The sequence below is a fragment of the Sminthopsis crassicaudata genome, chromosome 4, assembly GCF_048593235.1.
Source record: "Sminthopsis crassicaudata isolate SCR6 chromosome 4, ASM4859323v1, whole genome shotgun sequence".
Lineage (NCBI taxonomy): Eukaryota > Metazoa > Chordata > Mammalia > Dasyuromorphia > Dasyuridae > Sminthopsis > Sminthopsis crassicaudata.
The window spans coordinates 325,918,583-325,937,037 of record NC_133620.1 but is presented as its reverse complement, the minus strand read 5'-3'; the positions used below and the strand labels follow the sequence as shown (position 1 = coordinate 325,937,037).

General features: G+C 34.8%; 1 long non-coding RNA gene across 1 annotated transcript in view; it reads left to right on the top strand.

Annotated features, from left to right (window-relative positions):
• The window catches only part of LOC141538784 (uncharacterized), a 33,038-nt gene extending 15,533 nt beyond the window's left edge, over window positions 1–17,505 (top strand). Inside the window, exons 2-3 of the long non-coding RNA XR_012481127.1 lie at window positions 13,424–13,808; window positions 16,823–17,505. This is a non-coding gene — a long non-coding RNA (uncharacterized LOC141538784). The remainder of the gene's footprint in view (window positions 1–13,423; window positions 13,809–16,822) is intronic.
• Window positions 17,506–18,455: the final 950 nt, after the last annotated feature.

Below are 18,455 nucleotides of genomic sequence, written 5' to 3'. Positions count from 1 at the left end.
AGTAGAGTGAGGAGAAGAATTGCTAAGGATGATCCCTGTCAAAATCACAGAAGGAATATATAGAGACTGGATATCAATATGTTAAAGTAAGTAAAAAGAATAATTTTCACTTTATTTCCCCTTTATGAGGCATGAAGTTTTTTTTCAGTGCAATTAGAGGAGCAGCTTGTCATTGGCTGGTAGCCTATTAAAAAGCAAGTTTACCTACTCTGAGATAGTCAAGCCAAAAAACAACTCCAAGGCAGAGGAGAAAGACAAACCCAGTTTGGGAGGAGACCACTCTTTGCCTTTCCCTTTGCTTCTTTACCAAAGAGCAGTGGAAATGAGGGGAAAATAAATTCCTTTCTCTTTTCCTTTTTCTCCCAAATGTCATAACACTTTGCATTAAAGGTACTCATCTATCAGAAGTCACCATACCAAGAGAGATAGTCAGTAAAGAAAACTCCAAGGATTGTAACTCCTTACTCCAGAGGAGAGTCAGTTATAGAGTCAAGAGATGGCTAAACTTAGCAGTTTGGAATCAAACTTCAAAGAGGAATAGCACCAAAGAGCCCAGCAAAGACACTTACCCAACAGAAACATTTCACTCCAGAGGGAAATAGGGTAAGGATACAATGGGAAAAGAAAGAAAATTGTAATCTTCTTGTATATAGGGTGCCATATTTGCACTTTGCCATCAGTGTAAATGTGCACCCATTCTTTCTACTGATGTGTATTTATGGACCATAAGGAAAATATAGGGGGAATGTTTTGAAGCTACTGATCTAATTATGCCATCTTGACAAATGCCTTTGCTGTGAGTGAAATGTTTTTACTAGTTGATTAGTAGTGGTAAGTTCACTAAGAGCTGAAGGGGAATACAGATCCACAGAGTACTTTTGACTCTAAAAGAGTAACTACTCTCATGGGGACCTAGCTCAGTAGTATTATTCCCAGTTGGATGGTAGGTCTAGAATGGGTGTTTCATAAAGAAACAGCAAAGCTATTTCTAAACCATCTATATGTTAAAGCTTCTAATGCCTCTTTTCTCTCTCTAGACATCACTCCCTATTTCAAGGAGAAGATTGTCTGTTCTTTCCTAGCTGCCAAATTTACTTTTTCATTTCAGCACATTTCTCATGTATACCTTCTCATCTTTCCTTCCCAGTTGCAAAAGAAGAGATATCCTTTTTCCTTTCTAAAGATAACCTGTCCCTGATCCATTTCCAGATCTGAAGGAACCTTGCTCATACATATTATCCTTTTTTCTTGTACATTTAATCTTTCTACTTCATTGGTTCCTTATCCTCTCCTTTCAGAAGTATATCAGAAGTACAAGTGAGAAAACAGATTTAGGACTGACAGAACTCTGGAGTTGCACCTGTTCTTTGTCAAGAAATAGTCATGGATTTAAGTGTCACAGTATGCTGCTAGCCCTAAAGGGTCTTCATGGAAGAATCAGAGGAGCTAGTCAGTGCTGAAAGCAAACTAACACTTGTGTTTAAGGGAATTCAGCCTACCAGCTCCTTTATACTGGGATAAGAACTGATACTACCAAAGCTAGACAGGGAAAAGAAAGAGAAAGGGAAGTGAGAATTAGGAATATCATCATAGACCTGAAACACAATATTCTTTTCTGCATCATTGAAAGAAGAAATATGGTGGGAATTTGTTCCCAGGACTTGGAGTATAGTTACTTAAACAAGCCCTCACTGGAACTTAGTTTGGAGATGATTACAGATCTAGGACCCATATTTTAAAGAAATGGCAGAGTTCTTGCTCAAATGGAATTCTGGCTTCTCATTCCTGAGATCACAAGCAGGGAAACTATTCATTTAGGAAACTAGAAATCTCTAACCTAGAATAAAAGCTCACAGTTTCCAGGGAAGGAGTCAGGGCCAAGAGGAAGGGTCAGTAAGCAGCAGAAGCCTTTGAGGTTAGGAAATAGACAACCTATTGGTCAAAAAAGATCACCCTCACAAACAAATCATAGGTGTTGGTTTTCCCCCTCTGGAATACAACAGTAGAAGAATAAAGTGGCTATTCCTTAGTCTAAGTATCTCTCCAAAGAGCCAGCCTCTGTGTCTTAAAAGGGAGCAAAGTTTCTAAAAGTGGGTGCTAATCCACTGAACTATGGTAGAGCACTTGGAAAAGAGTCATTGAAATCCTAGTAAAATATCCCATAATTTCCAGCTTGCCAATCCTATAATGGTGTAGAGTTATGCTAAGTACTTTGAAGAGTGCAAAAGATACCACTTCAGCTAGATCTTGAAAACATAGGATTTTTTAATAGTTTAATTTGAAAGATGAGAAAAAGGGAGAAAAAGATAGAGAATGCCCTTGCCATAGCATTGAGGCAAAAGAAGCCAATTATATTCAAAGGAATAGCAAGTAGTCTAGATTGGCTAAAATATAAAATATCAAAAAATTGGCTGTTCATTGATCCAATCAACAATCATTTATTAAGCATTGACTATATATAAAACATTGTAGTAGATTTAAAGGACAAAGCAAAGATAATTAAAATGATCCTTGTCTTCCTTCAATTAATAGTATATATACACATATATGTATGCATGTATATCTCAAGATGGTATTAGCTGAACAAAATACCACATGAGGTACAAGGAAAGAAGGCTCATTTCTGCTTGGATGATCAGAGTAAATCTCATGAAAGAGTTGTCATTTGAGTTCGAGCTTTTAAAATGAGTACAATTTTAAAAGGAAGGAAGAAAACAAACTATGGGCCAAGCACTGTGCTCTAAACATTTGATCTTTACAACAATGCTAGGAAGTAGGTATTATTATTATATCCATTTTACAGTTGAGCAAATTAAGGCAAACAGTAAGTGATTTGCCTAGAGTCACATAGCATTAAGAATCTGATGTTGGGAAAATGTGGGTGATGAAGCTGGATGGCTCAATGGATAGAGTACCAGACCTGGAATCAAGAAAACTTATATTCCTGAATTCAGATCTGGCCTCAAAGAGCCTTCCCCTCTCCCTTTCTGCCCCTCCCCCAGGTTTGAACTCATGTCTTCTGATTCCAGGTCTGGTATTCTGTCCACTGTGTCACTTAGCTGCAGAAATGGAGGTGAATAGGCGTTTCAGGCATAGACAGAGTTCTGAACATGAGGAGAGACAGTTCAGTCCAGTTTTTCTGTAGTGTGAGATAAGGTTGGGAAGATAGGAAGATGTTAGCTTATAGAAGATCCTAATTTCTTGTTAAATGGGAAATGGATGAGAGGGAAGAGTCAAACAGTTTTTTAAGCATGGTGATCTATCTTAACCTTTGACAGAAAGTGAGAAATTAGAAGGAAAATAAGAATGTAGGGGTGAAGGGAAGGAATGGTAAATTCTCTTTTTTAATACACTGAGTTTGATCTTTGAGATCATATACAATTAGAAATTGACCTATAGGAGACCAGAAAAAGATAAGACAGAAAAGTAAGGTTGTAGAGGACTTTTTGCAAGAATCTTATTTATTTTGCAGTACTGGGAAACCCTTAATGGGTTTTGAGTAGGGGTGTTATGTTATTATCATTGAACTATAAAAATCTAGGGTTGGAAGAACCTTAGAAATCACCTAATTCACCTTCCTTCTCTTTATTTTATAGAGAAGAAAGTGAGCCTTAGAGTTGGACTTACTTTCCAAGATAACACAACTAGTTAGTTGCAAAACCAAGGCTGGTATCCAAATTTTCAATCTCTTCAGCCTAATGTTCCTTTCATCACCCTATGCCACATAGCAGCCCTTTGGGAAGAATTATTTTCTTTTAATTTTCTAGGTCTGGGAGTATTATGAGTTTTTTGTTTGTTTGTTTGTTTTTTACAATGCTCAGTATTTGGTGGCTACAGGGCAGCCTGTGTTTTGAATAAAGAAGGATCCTCCAGCGAAGAACAAAGAAGCAAAGAACTAAACTAAAATTTCCAAGGCAAAAACTCCCATCTGATGTTACTGAAAAAAAAAAAAAAGAAGAAAAAACAGTATTAGATTCATATGGGAGCTAACAGAAACAAGACCATAACAGCTGAATCTCAAAATTCTGTCTTAATGAAGATAGCAAGCACTTGTGGGTATAAAACAAAACAAATAAACTTTTGGAGGTGTTAATATTTTTGTTTTCTATGTGTTTACCTGGAAAATTCCCTTTATAACTGGCCCCAGACATCCTTTCCCACAAAAGCCAACCTATATGATTTTTCATTTTAGCTATGTTGGACTCATAGAGCAAGGCATTGCAGCAGCATTAAATAATCTACTAATGGACTTAATCAAGCAGATTACTCTACTGGCTAAATTGACTCCTAAGGAGACCAGTTGTTGAAGAACTACACTGAATAGGATCTATACCAGATTTAATCACTGAATGGGTCAAACTGAGACTTATTGAAGACCTTAACTTGAAAAGGCCAAGGTCTCCCATTGCATTCAGAGCCATCTCCAGTCATCCTGATCTATATCCTGTTACTGGACCCAGATGACTCTGAAAGGGAAAATAAGGCAGGTGACCTCACACAGTCCTCCCTCATTTAAATCTAATTCACTTGCATATTATGGTGTCACCTCCCTGATGTCATGGTCCTATTCAAGAATGAAGGACAAACAACACCACCAGGACTCAGCCAATTGGTATTATTTCCAGAATGGGCTGGACAGGCTTCTTAGTTACTGGACTGCTATATAACTGAGCCAGACAGGCTACATAGTCATTGATTTATAGTTCCCTGCACTGGGAAGATTGCCCAGTTATTGGACTTTTTACAGAGTATGGATCAGTCTTCTGGAGTGCCTGGGCTTATTTTTCCACAGGCAGTTGCAGACTGACCCCACTGTCCATTAATGGACCACTTTGGTGATATCTATCATTTTCTCATTGCTTGAAATTTTATAGTGCTTTTTTTCAATTGCAGTGTCACTATGACCTTTTATGCACTACAAATCAGGGCTTAAGTGAAGGAGCTGATAATTATGTAACAAACTTAAAAGTGTATCCTGCAAAAATTTACTAACTCATCTCTAGCCAAACGCCTCTCCTCTCAAAAACTCAGGCTTTTTACCTCAAATAAAAAGAAAAAATGATCCTGTCTTTGAAGTTCAATTGTTCAACCATCCTCTTAATTCTGAGATGGCTTCTCCTGGTTTTTGGACTTCATCTTTGCTTATGTTGTTCAGTTGTATCCAATTTTTCATGACTTTTTGGAATTTTCTTGGCAAAGATGCTGGTCATTTCTTTCTCCAGTTCATTTTACAGATGAGAGTTATTGAGGTAAACAGGGTTAAGTGATTTGCCATGGGCTACACAACTAGTAAGTGTCAGAGGTCAAACTTGAACTCAGATCTTCTAATTGAATATACCTCTTAGCTGCTAGTCTTCACTTATTTTTTTTAATTATAGTTTTTAATTTACCAGATATATGCATGGGTAATTTTACAGCATTGACAATTGTCAAACCTTTTGTTCCAATTTTTCCCCTCTTTCTCCTCCCTCCCCCCAAGATGGCAGGTTGCTAGTCTTCACTTATGAACATTAGCTACATTACACTTTCCTGTTCAGTCTTATGTAAATCAGTGGGTGAGAGGAAAAGTTTGTATCGTGGGGCAAGTTCATTGTATTGCCGCTTCTTAATTTATCACTGAGCTACTTAAAACTCAGATCCTTTTTCTAAGGTGTAGAATGTTTCCTCTGCATCAGAAGTTCTTCCCTTTATATTTTAAAGACTGTCCTTTGCCTCTTCCGGCCTTCATTTCTGTTGAAAAACCAAGTAGAACACAATATCTCCTTACACTCACTAGGAAAACTTCATGTTTCTGGAAGAGATAGAAAAATTCCAGTTAAAATAACTAATGACAGTATACTTGCTAATACACAATACAGTTATGAAACACCCTTTATACAAATTTTAAAAAATTAAGTAATTAAGAGAAATATTATACAGGGTCAGGTCAAGTCCATATAATAAAAAGGACAATACTATACAATGTAATTTGTGTATTTTGTGCAATTCCAATCAAATTACTTTTTAGAAGAAAAATAGTAATTAATTCATCTGGAGGAACAAAATGTCAATATTATCAAGGAAATTAATAGGGGAAATGGAAAGTAAAGGGATCTAGCAATAGCTAATCTCAAACTGCTACAAAGCCATAATTATCAAAACAGTTTGGTAGAGCATAGAAATAGAGAGGTTGATTAGTGAAACAATTTAGAATAGGGGTTAGCAAATTTGGCACATTGCATGGTTTTATATATTGGCTTATAAAGTGCAAATAGTTTTTAAAAATACAACATAAAGAACATAGTTTGGTGATTCCTGGCCACTATTTGATAAACCCAAATATATCATCTAATAGTATAAGAACTTATAATTTTACAGGAACTATTGGGAATCCTGTAAAGCTGTGTAGCAGAAAGGTATAGACCAAAAATTCACCATATATTAAGGCATGTTCCACATGGGTATATGATTTAGCCATAAAGGTAACACCATAAAGATTTAGAAGAATGGGGCAGCTAGTTGGTGCAGTGGATAGATCACCAGCCCTGAAGTCAAGAGGACCTGAGTTCAAATGGGACCTCAGACACTTAACAGTTGACACTGCCTAGCTGTGTGACCCTGGGCAAGTCACTTAACCCCAACTGCCTCAGCAAAAAAAAAAAAATGATGAAAGGGATGATTTCAAAGAAATCTAGGGAGACTTAATTGAACTCAATCAATCAATAAATATTTCTAAGTACTTGCTATGTATCAGGCACTATATTAAGTGTTGGAAATGAATTGATACAAAGCAGTGAGCAAAAGGAGGAAAACAAGTTCTATAATAGCAACAATATTGTACAGTTACAAAAATTTTGAGATTGTAAATTAAAATTGAATTTTTCTAAAAAAGAAAAAGAAAAATCCTTGCTTCTTATATCACCTCAGTTCCTAGTAGAACAGATGTTGTTGGAACCAATTAAATCAAGGGATATGAAGAGACTCAGTTGCAAACATTGCTATCTCTTGGTACTTAGAGCAGCAGAAATATTAAGCTTGTATTCTGACATAAGGTATTACCAATGTAAGACATGTATGTACACTGCACATCTAAATGTATAGATTAAGTGGCTCAAAGGAAGTTATAGAATATAAGATAGATATCTCTGGGAACTTGATCATTCCTCTGGGAGATTTGCTTTGAGGAAAGCAGAAAAAAGGGACCACAAGACTGGATGCTCTTATCTTCTCTGAAAGGGATATTGGACTAGAATTATAGCTTTCTGCTTCCCTAAATATTGTTGTTCTAAGGGATTTTATCCTCTCAGGTTAAAAAAGTCATTGTTTTTAAAATCATTCACTTCTTTAATCCTTATCCTTTAAAATGGGAATGTAACCCATTCTTATATCCACAGGCTAGACTCATCCCTACCAAATCTTAGTTGTTATGGACTGGCCCTGGCTCAGGCTAGTCTAGTTTAGGTTCAATATTGGAACAAAATGAGACACTTAAAAGTCAGGCAACAGTTAACAAAAAGTGAGGTTTACTTAGCCAAAGCAGGAAAAACATATTCAACATAATAACTATGGAGGATACTTTGAATTGATACAGCTGAGGAAAAATTCTTTGCTGGAGTTACTGACCTTGATCCACCAGTCAAGCATTAGAGCTTTTCTGGAGTTCCTAATTTCTGTTTTTTACTCTGGCAAGAGATGATGCCAGGAGTCTCAGCCTTTAACCCTCTGAGCCAAAACAATTCTAGAGGAATATCTCAATACCTTTAAAGGAAAAACTAGTCTAACTTGCCTGGAGGAAGGGGTTAGGGTACTGTACCACACCTTTGGGGAAAAAACATTTCCAATAGTCAGTAGAGATTTACCTAAGCAGATAACAAACAGAAATCAAAACTGTTTAGATTAGAATATGCCAAGAAAAAAAATGCATAAATGTGCATGAGTCCTTTAGATGGAAACAAGATATCTTCACTTAACTAAGACAGAGACCCTGATCTCACTCAAAGGAAAATTTCCTGGTCCTTAAGGAGGCAATATAGAAATCAAAGACATGTTTCTCTCCTTCTGGAGTTATTCCCAAAAAAGTCTGGAACCATGAACATAATATTCTCAACACAGGAAAAAGAATGTTTTTCATATTTTCATCTTTCATATCAGCTCTTCCCTTGAGGAAGCATCACAGTTATCATTCTCTCCATCAATTAACAGAGTATTCTGCAAAATTCTCCAGATTGGACTAAAACTCAGGTTATACTAAAACAAAACTAGGAAGGCTTGGTGGCTATATCTGTAGGCATTCTAACTTCTGCACCTAAGAAAAGAAAGGACTTCCTCCAAGATCAAAGCGATAAGTTGAACTGCATGAGGTGACAATTTACAGGAAGTGGTATGCACCCATAAGTCACTGCCCACAATTTCTAAACTATCATTTTATAAATGTTGACTACCAACTTCTCCTGATTCTGTATACTGGTCACTGAGATAGGTATGTTCTGAGAGATTTGGAAGCTTTGTAGGGGGTGGAGGCAAAATATACTTTGAAAATATGCTATATTGTTTACAATTATTTGGCTTGTTCACTGGATGAATATTTAAGTACCTACTAGATAGATTGAGCAGTGCTGGGTACTTGGTTTAGAGCTAGAAGGAACCTTAGAGATTATCTAATTCAACCCTAATATTTTGCAGGCTAGGAAATAGAGACTAGAGAAATTGATTTATCCACTTAGGTTGATTTATCACAAGTGGTATGACAAAATCAGAATTTGAACCCAGGTCCTTTGACTTTAAATCCATCACTCTTGCCATTCCCTTGTATAGTTCCTTTAATAGGAGATCCTATTTTGGATCCACCTGGTTATGTAATCCTATTATGTATTTGTGATTCTATTATATGGATTATAGACTTCAATCTAACCCTACTTTCTTATCCTTTGCCATTCTTGTCCATTTCATTTTTGTTCAGTCATTTTTTAGTTATATCTAGTTCTTTGTAATCCCATTTTTTTTGTTTGTTTTTTTGTTTTTTTGTTTTTTGTTTTTTGTTTTGTTTTTTGACAACTACTGGAATGGTTTACCATTTCCTTCTCTAGCTCATTTTAACATAAGGAAATTGAGGTAAATAGGGTTAAATAACTTGGCCAGAGTCATAGCTGGTAAATGTCTGAAATTGGATTTGAATTGACTGTAGACCTGATTCTCTATCTGCTGTCCCATTCACCTGCCCTGCCAGGAACTCTTATTTATGCCCTCCCATAAATGTTCCATGGGATGTACTTGCCCATTAAAGAAGTAGAAAGGAGATTAAAATTTGGTAGGTAGTGACTAGACATTCCCTTAGGAGAATATAATACTTAAACGTAGGGAATATTCATTTTTACTTTTGTATCCTTAGTGCTTAATACAGTGTATGGCATATGGGCATTTATAAAATATAGAGTTAAGTTGCATTAAATTAGACATGTAGACATTTAAATTATACACTAAAAACAATTACTTGGGTAATCTTGGGCAAGTTGTTTTGCTTCTCTTACTCCCAGTTTTCTTCTCTGTAAAATAGCAGTTGACTAAATGACTGTTATAACTTTATAGTACCCCATTTGGCCATTCATAGATTGGCACATTATATCACTAAGGATATGGAGTCCCCTTTTTTCATAGCCAGTGCTGAGTTTTGATTACTGTGATATGATCTCATGGTTTGATTGTGACTGATTTATCAATTTTGACCTGTAGAAGTAAGGCAGGTGATAGATCAAGCCATTGATGTTGCTGTCGTTTTCATCATCATTCTATAACTTATATGATAAACTGCAAATGCAATTTCAATTTTAGATGATATTTATAAATAGGAGCTTTTAAAATTAAATATAATTTATTTTATTTTTGGCTTATTTGTTAATTTTCTTTGAATCATAAATTTGAATACTGAAACTTCAATTTTTTTTAATTGGTATGAATTGACCAATATAATAAAACTGATAATTTTATAAACTAATTTGCATATTCAATGCCATCCCAATTAAGTGAACAAAGAACATTTTTTACTGAGTCAGAAAAAAATCATCTAAAAAAAAAAAAGAATATCAAAGCAAATAAGGATAAAAAATGTAAAGGAAGGAAGTTTAGTAATACCAGATCTAAAACTATATTATAAGACAGTAATTATCATAATTATCTGATAATGGCTAAGAAGTAGAAAGTCAGATCAATGGGATAGACTAGACATATAGCTTATAATAAGAAATATAATCTTATATTTTATAAGTATAAAGACAAAATTTGGGGATAAGAATTCAGTGGTAAAAATTGTTGGAAACTTTGGAAAGCATTGTGGCAGGAACTGGGTATAGATCAATATCTTATGTACCATTTACCAAAATGAGGTAAAAATGGGTATATAACCTAGACATAAAAAGAGATTTAGAAGAACATAGAACATGTTGTTTATCCTAATAATATAATATTCTGATGTAAGGTATTACTAATGTAAGACATGTATATACACTGCACATCTAAATGTATAGATTAAGTGGCTCAAAGGAAGGTATAGATAGATATGTCTGGGAACTTGCTCATTCCTCTGGAAGAGAGAATGTAATTCTTGCTTTGAGAAAAGCAGAAAAAAGGACCACAAGACTGGATGCTCTTGTCTTTTCTGAGAGGGGTATTGGACTAGAAACATAGCTTTCTGCTTCTCTAAATACTGCTTACAGCTAGGCAACCAATTTATAAATAAAATATAGAAAGCAAGTTAGGTATAAAATGTATATTTTTTATTACATTAAATGAAAAAGTTTTTGTACAAATAAAACAAATGTAACCAAGATCAAAAGGAAAGAAAAAAATTGGGGAGAAAAATTTATAGATAGTATATCAGATAAAGGTCTCATATCAAAAATATTTTTAAAACTTTGTGAAATCTTTAAGAATGAGTCCATCCCCAAATGATAAATAGTGAAAGGATATGAACAGGCAGTTTTCTGATGCAGAAATCAAAACAATTTATAGTCAGATGAAAAAATGCTCTAATTATTAATTAGGGAAATTCAAATTAAAGCAACCTTGAGAATCACTTTATATCTACGAGACTGACTAAAATGATAAAAGAGAATAGTGACAAATGTTGGAGAGGATATAGAAAAATTTGGACATATTGGTTTTTGGTGGAATTATGAACTTATTCAACCATTTTGGAGAACAATCTGGAATTATACTGAAAGATTTATTAAACTATCTACATGTCCTTTGACCAGGATTATTCACTATGAAGATAATTAGAGAAAAAGGAAAAAAAAACCAATATGTTCTAAAATGTTTATAGCACATCTTTTTGTGATGGCAAAGACCTGGAAATTGAAGAGCTGTCTATCAATTGGGGAATGGCTAAACAAGTTGTGGCATGTGATTGTTATGGAATCTATATGTGCTATAAGAAATGATGAGGTCAATGATTTTAGAAGAAACATGAAAAGACTTGCAAATAAATCATGAGATCATGCAGAACCAAAAGAACACTGTATACAGTAACAGCAATAATTTTTAAGAACAAATTTCAATGGATAAGTTATTTTGAATATTATCACTACCAAAATTAACTATAAAGGACATATGAAGAAAGACTATCTGCAAAGAACTGATGAGTAGAAATATGTGAAGAATGATTATAAATGTATACCTATTTGTATCTAATGATAGCCATCTTTAGGGCAGGAGGAGGGGAAGAAAGAAAAAAAAAGAAATTTACATGATAATTTTGTATATTTTAAAGGAATAACGAGTTGTGCATATTAGATGTGCAGTTTCATGTGCATTTTTTATCGTACTATGTTATAAAAATGCTTGTTTCATTCTATAAATTTAAAATAAAATTTAATAGTGATTTAAAAAAATTGGTTCAAATTACTTTTTACTTTCCCCTCCTTTCACCTGCCCCAGATAATTTTTTTCTTTCAAAAAGTTTATCCTGAGGACACTTATTAGCTTTCGAGCTACGGATATTAATATCTCAGGACTGTCTATCTTGAAATAACTGCTATCTCTTTATTTCATTTGATTTAGATTGTTTATGTGAAACATCTCATTCCAAGATGTTATTCCTCAGGTAACAGGATCTATTGAAACTCCTGAGGATCTTGAACATATGCCAAGGTCATGATGTCTCAAAAACCAATCATGAGTGCAGAAAAGACTGTCTATAGTCTAAAAGCAAGAATAACCATGGTGAATTAGTGCATTTAAATTGTGTGTAGGGGGATAGTTTGATTTTATTTAACACAATTTAAAATGTGTGAAGTTTACTCATTTTCTTTACTCCTTGGTCTCAAATTTGGATTGATGATCTTGATGATAAACTATACTGCTCTTTCAGTGATTTTATGATTCTTTGAAAAAACATTGTGAACCATCACCAAGTCCCAAGATTGATGGCATATCAAGAGCACTTCTCTCTCTCTCTCTCTCTCTTTCTCTCTCTCTCTCTCTCTCTCTCTCTCTCTCTCTCTCTCTCTCTCTCTCTCTATATATATATATATATATATATATATATGCAAGAATAATTATTATCCAGCCTCAAACTACAATGCTGCTGAAGACTTTCACATGGATATTGATGCTTCTTTTAATGGAGGAGCAAAATGGAGGAGCAAAACAATTTTGATTATCTAAAATTTAAAAAATTTTGCACAAACTAACATAATAGAAAAAATTGGAAGGAAACAGGAAGATGGTAACTGGGAAAAATTTTTTTGTAACACATTTTCTGTCATTTCCAAAATATACATAGAACTGATTCAAATGTACAAATGTACAAACTTGAGCCATTTCCCAATTGATAAATAATCTAGTGACATGAGTTTTCAAAGTTTCCAACTTATCAACACTAACATTTTTTCCTTTTTTTATTAAAGCTTTTTATTTGCAAAGCATATGCATGGATAATTTTTCCAGCATTAACTCTTGCAAAACCTTTTGTTCCAAATTTTCCCCTCCTTCACTCCACCCCTTCCCCTAGCTGGCAGGTAGTCCAATACCTGTTAAATATGTTAAAATACATGTTAGATCCAATATATGTATGCATATTTATACAGTTATCCTGTTGCACAAGAAAAATCAGATCAATAAGGAAGAAAAGGAAAAACTGAGAAAGAAAACAATGCAAGCAAGTAACAACAGAAAGAGTAAGAAAGCTATGATGTGTTCTACACTCAGCTCCTGTTAGGATTCTTACAAGGTGCTAAGAAAGTAGAATTGAGAAGACAGTGGTTCAATCTAGTTTAGCATTGATTTAATCCTACGACAAATAATGGTTTCCTAGTGATGTAATGATTGGTGTATACTCAGTGTGGATCATACAAGGAGGAGCTCTCAGGGCCAGAAAGGGCAAGCTCACTAGAAGCTTTCTGAGGGTGAAACATATTCATTCCATTGTCCACCTTTGTTGTTTCTGTAGGCTCAAGCACAAACCTTTGGAAGTTGAAGAGATTCAAAAGCCAGAGAAGGCAGTCGGGCAGAACTAAGGAAGACAGAGAAATGGTATCAGGCTGTCCTGTGGAGAACACTGAAACCAAGATCTGGAAGGCCTCCAGAAAGCCAGCAGAGCCCCAAGTGAAGGAGATAAGACTTTGAAGGAGACAATAAAGGATTTGGACTTTAATACCTGGCTGCATTTGGGGTGATTACACTGAACTGAAATGAAGGCTGCCTCCAGAGACCCCAAGGAAACCCTAACGAGAGAAGCTTATATTTTAGGGAAGAATATTACATTTTGGCACCCAAATGTGGGGCACACACGATCCTGATTTCAATGGAAAAGCCTCCTCGACCCAGAAATTAGGGTGAGTACAAAAACAGACAAGGAAACTTTGTTAAAGGGCTAAACTAGTACTTCAGCTAAAATGGGACAGATGTTTAGAAAACAGTCTTCTTTTCCAATTCAAGGAAAATGTGTAGAGAGCATTATCAGACTTATGAAAAGCCAAGGTTTGATTATAATTTGGGAGCAGATCACTGAACTTTTAGAAACTATATAGTACACATCTCCTTGGTTCTCTATGGAAAAAGAATTGGAACTAGAGGAGTGGAAATTAATAGGAGATCAACTATGTCAATTCTACAATGATAATGGACCTGACTCAATTTTCAAAGACACATATAATATATAGTGTTTTTTAAGAACTGGCTTTAAGAAATTATATAAGTACTAGAATAAGGAAAAAGAAGAAAGAACAAGAGGGGGAGGAGCCAAATAAACTAGGTGAAAAGGATGAAGAATGAGATAAGAATGGAGTTAAGTTCAATTTTAAGTGTGGTGCTTCACAGCAGGAGAAATTAGGTCATTCTCCATCCCCTGACCTACCTCCCTCAATTAACCCTTCATGGGTAGAGGGGGAGAGGCAGTAACACATTCAGTACCACCTATGAAGCAGCCAAGATTACAAAGATTACAAAAAGTATGGGTTTAAGCAAAAAATGAAGGACAGGATATGTCTGATTTAAAAATAAATGCATACCCTGTGATTGAAGAGCTTGACTCTTCAGGTCAAAAAAGGAGAAGATATACTCCTTTTGACCTGGAAAAAATTAAGGATTTGAAAAAGGGTTGCACTCGTTACAGGGCTACATCGTCCCTAGTGATTGGAAAGCCATAGCAAGGACATGTTTAGAAGCTGGACAAAACTTGTTGTGGCTTTTGGAGTATCATGAATTATGTAGGATTCAAGCCAGATGCAATAGGCAAATAGGAGTTAATGTACAAGTCACTTTGACCAACTAGCAGGTGAAGGGAAGTATACAGAAAATTCAGCACAGATTAATTACCCCATAGGAGCATATGAACAAATTGCTACTGCTGCTATAAAATCTTGGGGTACTCTCCTAGGAAAAGGTTGAGGGGAAGCCTTCACAAAAATAGAGCAAGGTCCCAATGAACTCTTTGTGGATTTTGTGGGATATTTGCAAACAGTTGTCACAAGAACCATTGGAGAAAATGCAGCTACAGAAATAATGATAAGGCAACTGGCTAAGGAAAATGCTAATGAGGTTTGCAAAAGAATTATATGGGGACTAAACAAAGATGATCCTTTAGAGGAGATCATAAGACACTGTGCCACAGTGGGCACAAATGCTTATTATACCCTGACTATAATGAACATGGAAAGACGGGGTCTCTTTTGGCAAGGGACTAAGAGAAACTCGTCGATGTTTTCAGTGTGGAAAAATTAGACATCTGAGAGCTCAGTGTCGGTAAAGAGATAGAGTGAGAAGTCAGGATGAGAGAAGACCTAAAACCCTATGTCTAAAATGCCACAAGGGCTTCCACTGGGTCTCAGAATGTAGATTGATTCAGGGAAATGAGAGGCAGGGCCCAGCTCCAAGATATCATACAAAAGACAGGTGGGGCATGATAACAGCTGAGGTTACACTTTAGAAGTTGAGGACTCTGATATGATCAATCAGCCAAAAAGCAATCAGATAGCAGAAAGGGATTACAATTGGAGAAAATACAGGCTTTTTTTTTTTAACCCAACAGAAGGGCAGTGTCCAGTGTGAGCAGCTCCAAAGTAATTGCCAGGGGTTAAGAAGAGATTTAGAAAGTGGTAAATAGAAGGGACTAGATAGGTTAACTACTTGGGAGAAAAGGTTTGTTTGGATTACTATAGATGGAGAAGGAAACAGATGAGAAAGAAACATATCGGTGGCCACAAGCACCTGGAGAGAGACAGTAAAAGATAAAAACCTTGAAACAAAGGAGAAGACCTAAGAACAAAATCTGCAGGAATCAGTGGATTCCCTGACACAAGATGAGACTATTGCAGGGCTTCAAAACTTGCAGGAATTATTGGATTCCTGGCACATGAAGTAATGAACAATAGATTCCTTGAACATAAGAAAACTTTTTCATTTTTCTTTGTTTTCTCTAATAATAGTATAGTTTTCTGGAGTATGAATGATTTGGCAATTTTCTGAGCAAAGTTCTAAAATGTTTTTCAGAATGTCTGAACCAATTCACAGATCCATTGTCTTATGTTCAAAAATACTTATGATAGCTCTTTCCTGGTAGCTCAAAATGGAAAACTTAGGAGGTTGTCCTTTTGATGTGGAATGATTAAACAAGTGGCATATGAATATAATACAATATCATTTTGCTGTAAAAAATGATGAAAAGAGAAATTTCAGAGAACACGGGAAAGACTATAAATTAACATAGAGCAAAGCAAGAAGAGTTAGGAGAAAAACTTATATAGTGATAACATATTGGAGAAGAACAATTTTGGAAGACTTCAGAAGTCTGATCAGTACAATACTAAACCTTAAATTCAAAGAAAAGAAAATGAGACATTCAACTTCCTGACAAAAAGCTAATGAACTTAAAATGCAGAAAGAGACATATATTTTCAGACCTAGATAATTGTAGGAATTTGTTTTGGCAGATTATGTGGCTATGTGGAATTTTATATACATACACATATGTGTGTTGTGTGTGTGTTTCTAATGAGGAAAACAGAAAATAAGGAAGGACAGATTAATTTTAAAATATACATTTTATAAAAATAAAAATAGGAATCAATTAAAAAATTTAAAATAAAAACCTGTTTATTTTCATTTGGCATCAGTTTCTATATGTCTTTCTATGCTTTTCTGTCTTTATGATATCAATTATTTCATACTCTACAGTAATGTTCTATTACATTTGTGTAACAATTTATTTAATCATCCACATTCTGTGGGTATCTACTTTGTTTTCAACTCTTTGTTAACAATATAAATATTTTGGTATGTATGGGAACTTTATTTTTACTGTTGACATCCTTAGAATATAGACCTCAATTACTGTATTTTATCTTAATAGGACCATTTGGATCATTGTAACCCATAGGATAGTGCTGCACCAAGATCTCCATCCCTCACTGTTCATTGAACTGTCAGCATTGAGAACAAGCGATTAGACGAAATTCATGAGGCTATATTTTTGACTGAAGGAATTCTTTTTACCTGAAGTGGACTATAAGATACGATTATAAACATTCTCAGAGTACTTTAAATATGTTTTGTGGCCAACAAATCATTTGCATCATAAAAATGTTTCCATGTAATGTTTTAGTTGGTAGAATATGAACTCCTTAGAAGTAGAGGTTCAACACATTTGTATCATCATCACTTTGCATAGTACCTAGCCTGTTAGTTGATGACTAGAAAACTATTTTACTTACACAAGATATGTCATTAGGAGATAAATTCACTTAGGAATCCAAAAGAATTTAGGGAGAGTCCATACCTTTGGCTGACCTACCAATTAAGTATTATGCTAATGATTTAAATAAACATGGAGGATTTAGTGGATTGTGTATATAGTGATCACAAATTTTAAAAAGAGAGCATAGAATGAACCAGAAAACATAGTTTCCTAGAGCCATTTCAGTTTTTAATTAATTAATTAATTACTTTTTCATTAAAGCATTTTATTTTTCAAAACATATGCATGGATAATTCTTCAACATTAGCCCTTGCAAAACCTTGTGCTCCAATTTTCTCCTCTTTTCCCCACCCCTTTCCCTAGATGTGAAGAGTAAGGGAAAGGAGGGGGAAAGAAGAAAAGCATTTATTTGCTTACTGTATATGCTTATATACTTACTGTATGTCTACTGTGAGTCAGGCATTATGCTAAGTACTTTTTGTAAATATTATATAATTTACAAATATTATTTCATTTTATAAATATTATATTACAAATAGAATGTCATTCTCATACCAACCCTGCAGGGTAGGTGCTATTATTATCCTCATTTTACACTTGAGGAAACTAAGGAAAATAGAGCAGAAAGTTGCAGGCATTCAGTATCCAATAGAAAGACTGATGTGTACAATTTCTCTATAGACCTTTGTGACAAAGAAGGAACTCTACAGGAGGTTTAGAATGGCATATATATTGAAGGCAACCTGTTAGAACAAAAAGACAGGACCCATACCTTAGTGGGATAAATTCTTTGGAATAATAGTATCTCATAGGAATATAAGCAGCTATTTGGAAGGCAGAAGACTTGAGATGAACATTTGGATGAGATGTGAAGATTAAATGTGGGGTTATTGATTACTATTCAGTGGATCTGAAGTCACAGGAAGGGTGGGTATCTACTGTAGAGGAATCAAGCTTTGTCCTTCCTTCCAATGCTAATAAGCTATAGGACAAATACAGACTATGCCTAAGCAATTGGGCATTTGCCCAGTGGTCTAATTGTATATTACACTTTTTGTACTTTCCCAGAAGAATATAATTGCATAATTTAGAAAACAGGAAACTAGAAACTTCTTTGTGGAATTGTGTTTAAAATTCACCCAATCTACTTAGTGGTAGCCATGGTGCCAAACTTCTGAAGTGCCACAGAGGACATATGAATTTACCTTTTCCATTTAGAATTGTTGAATTTAATGTTGTAAGATATTAGAAGTAGCAGAAAATCTAATATATCATATTTGGATATATT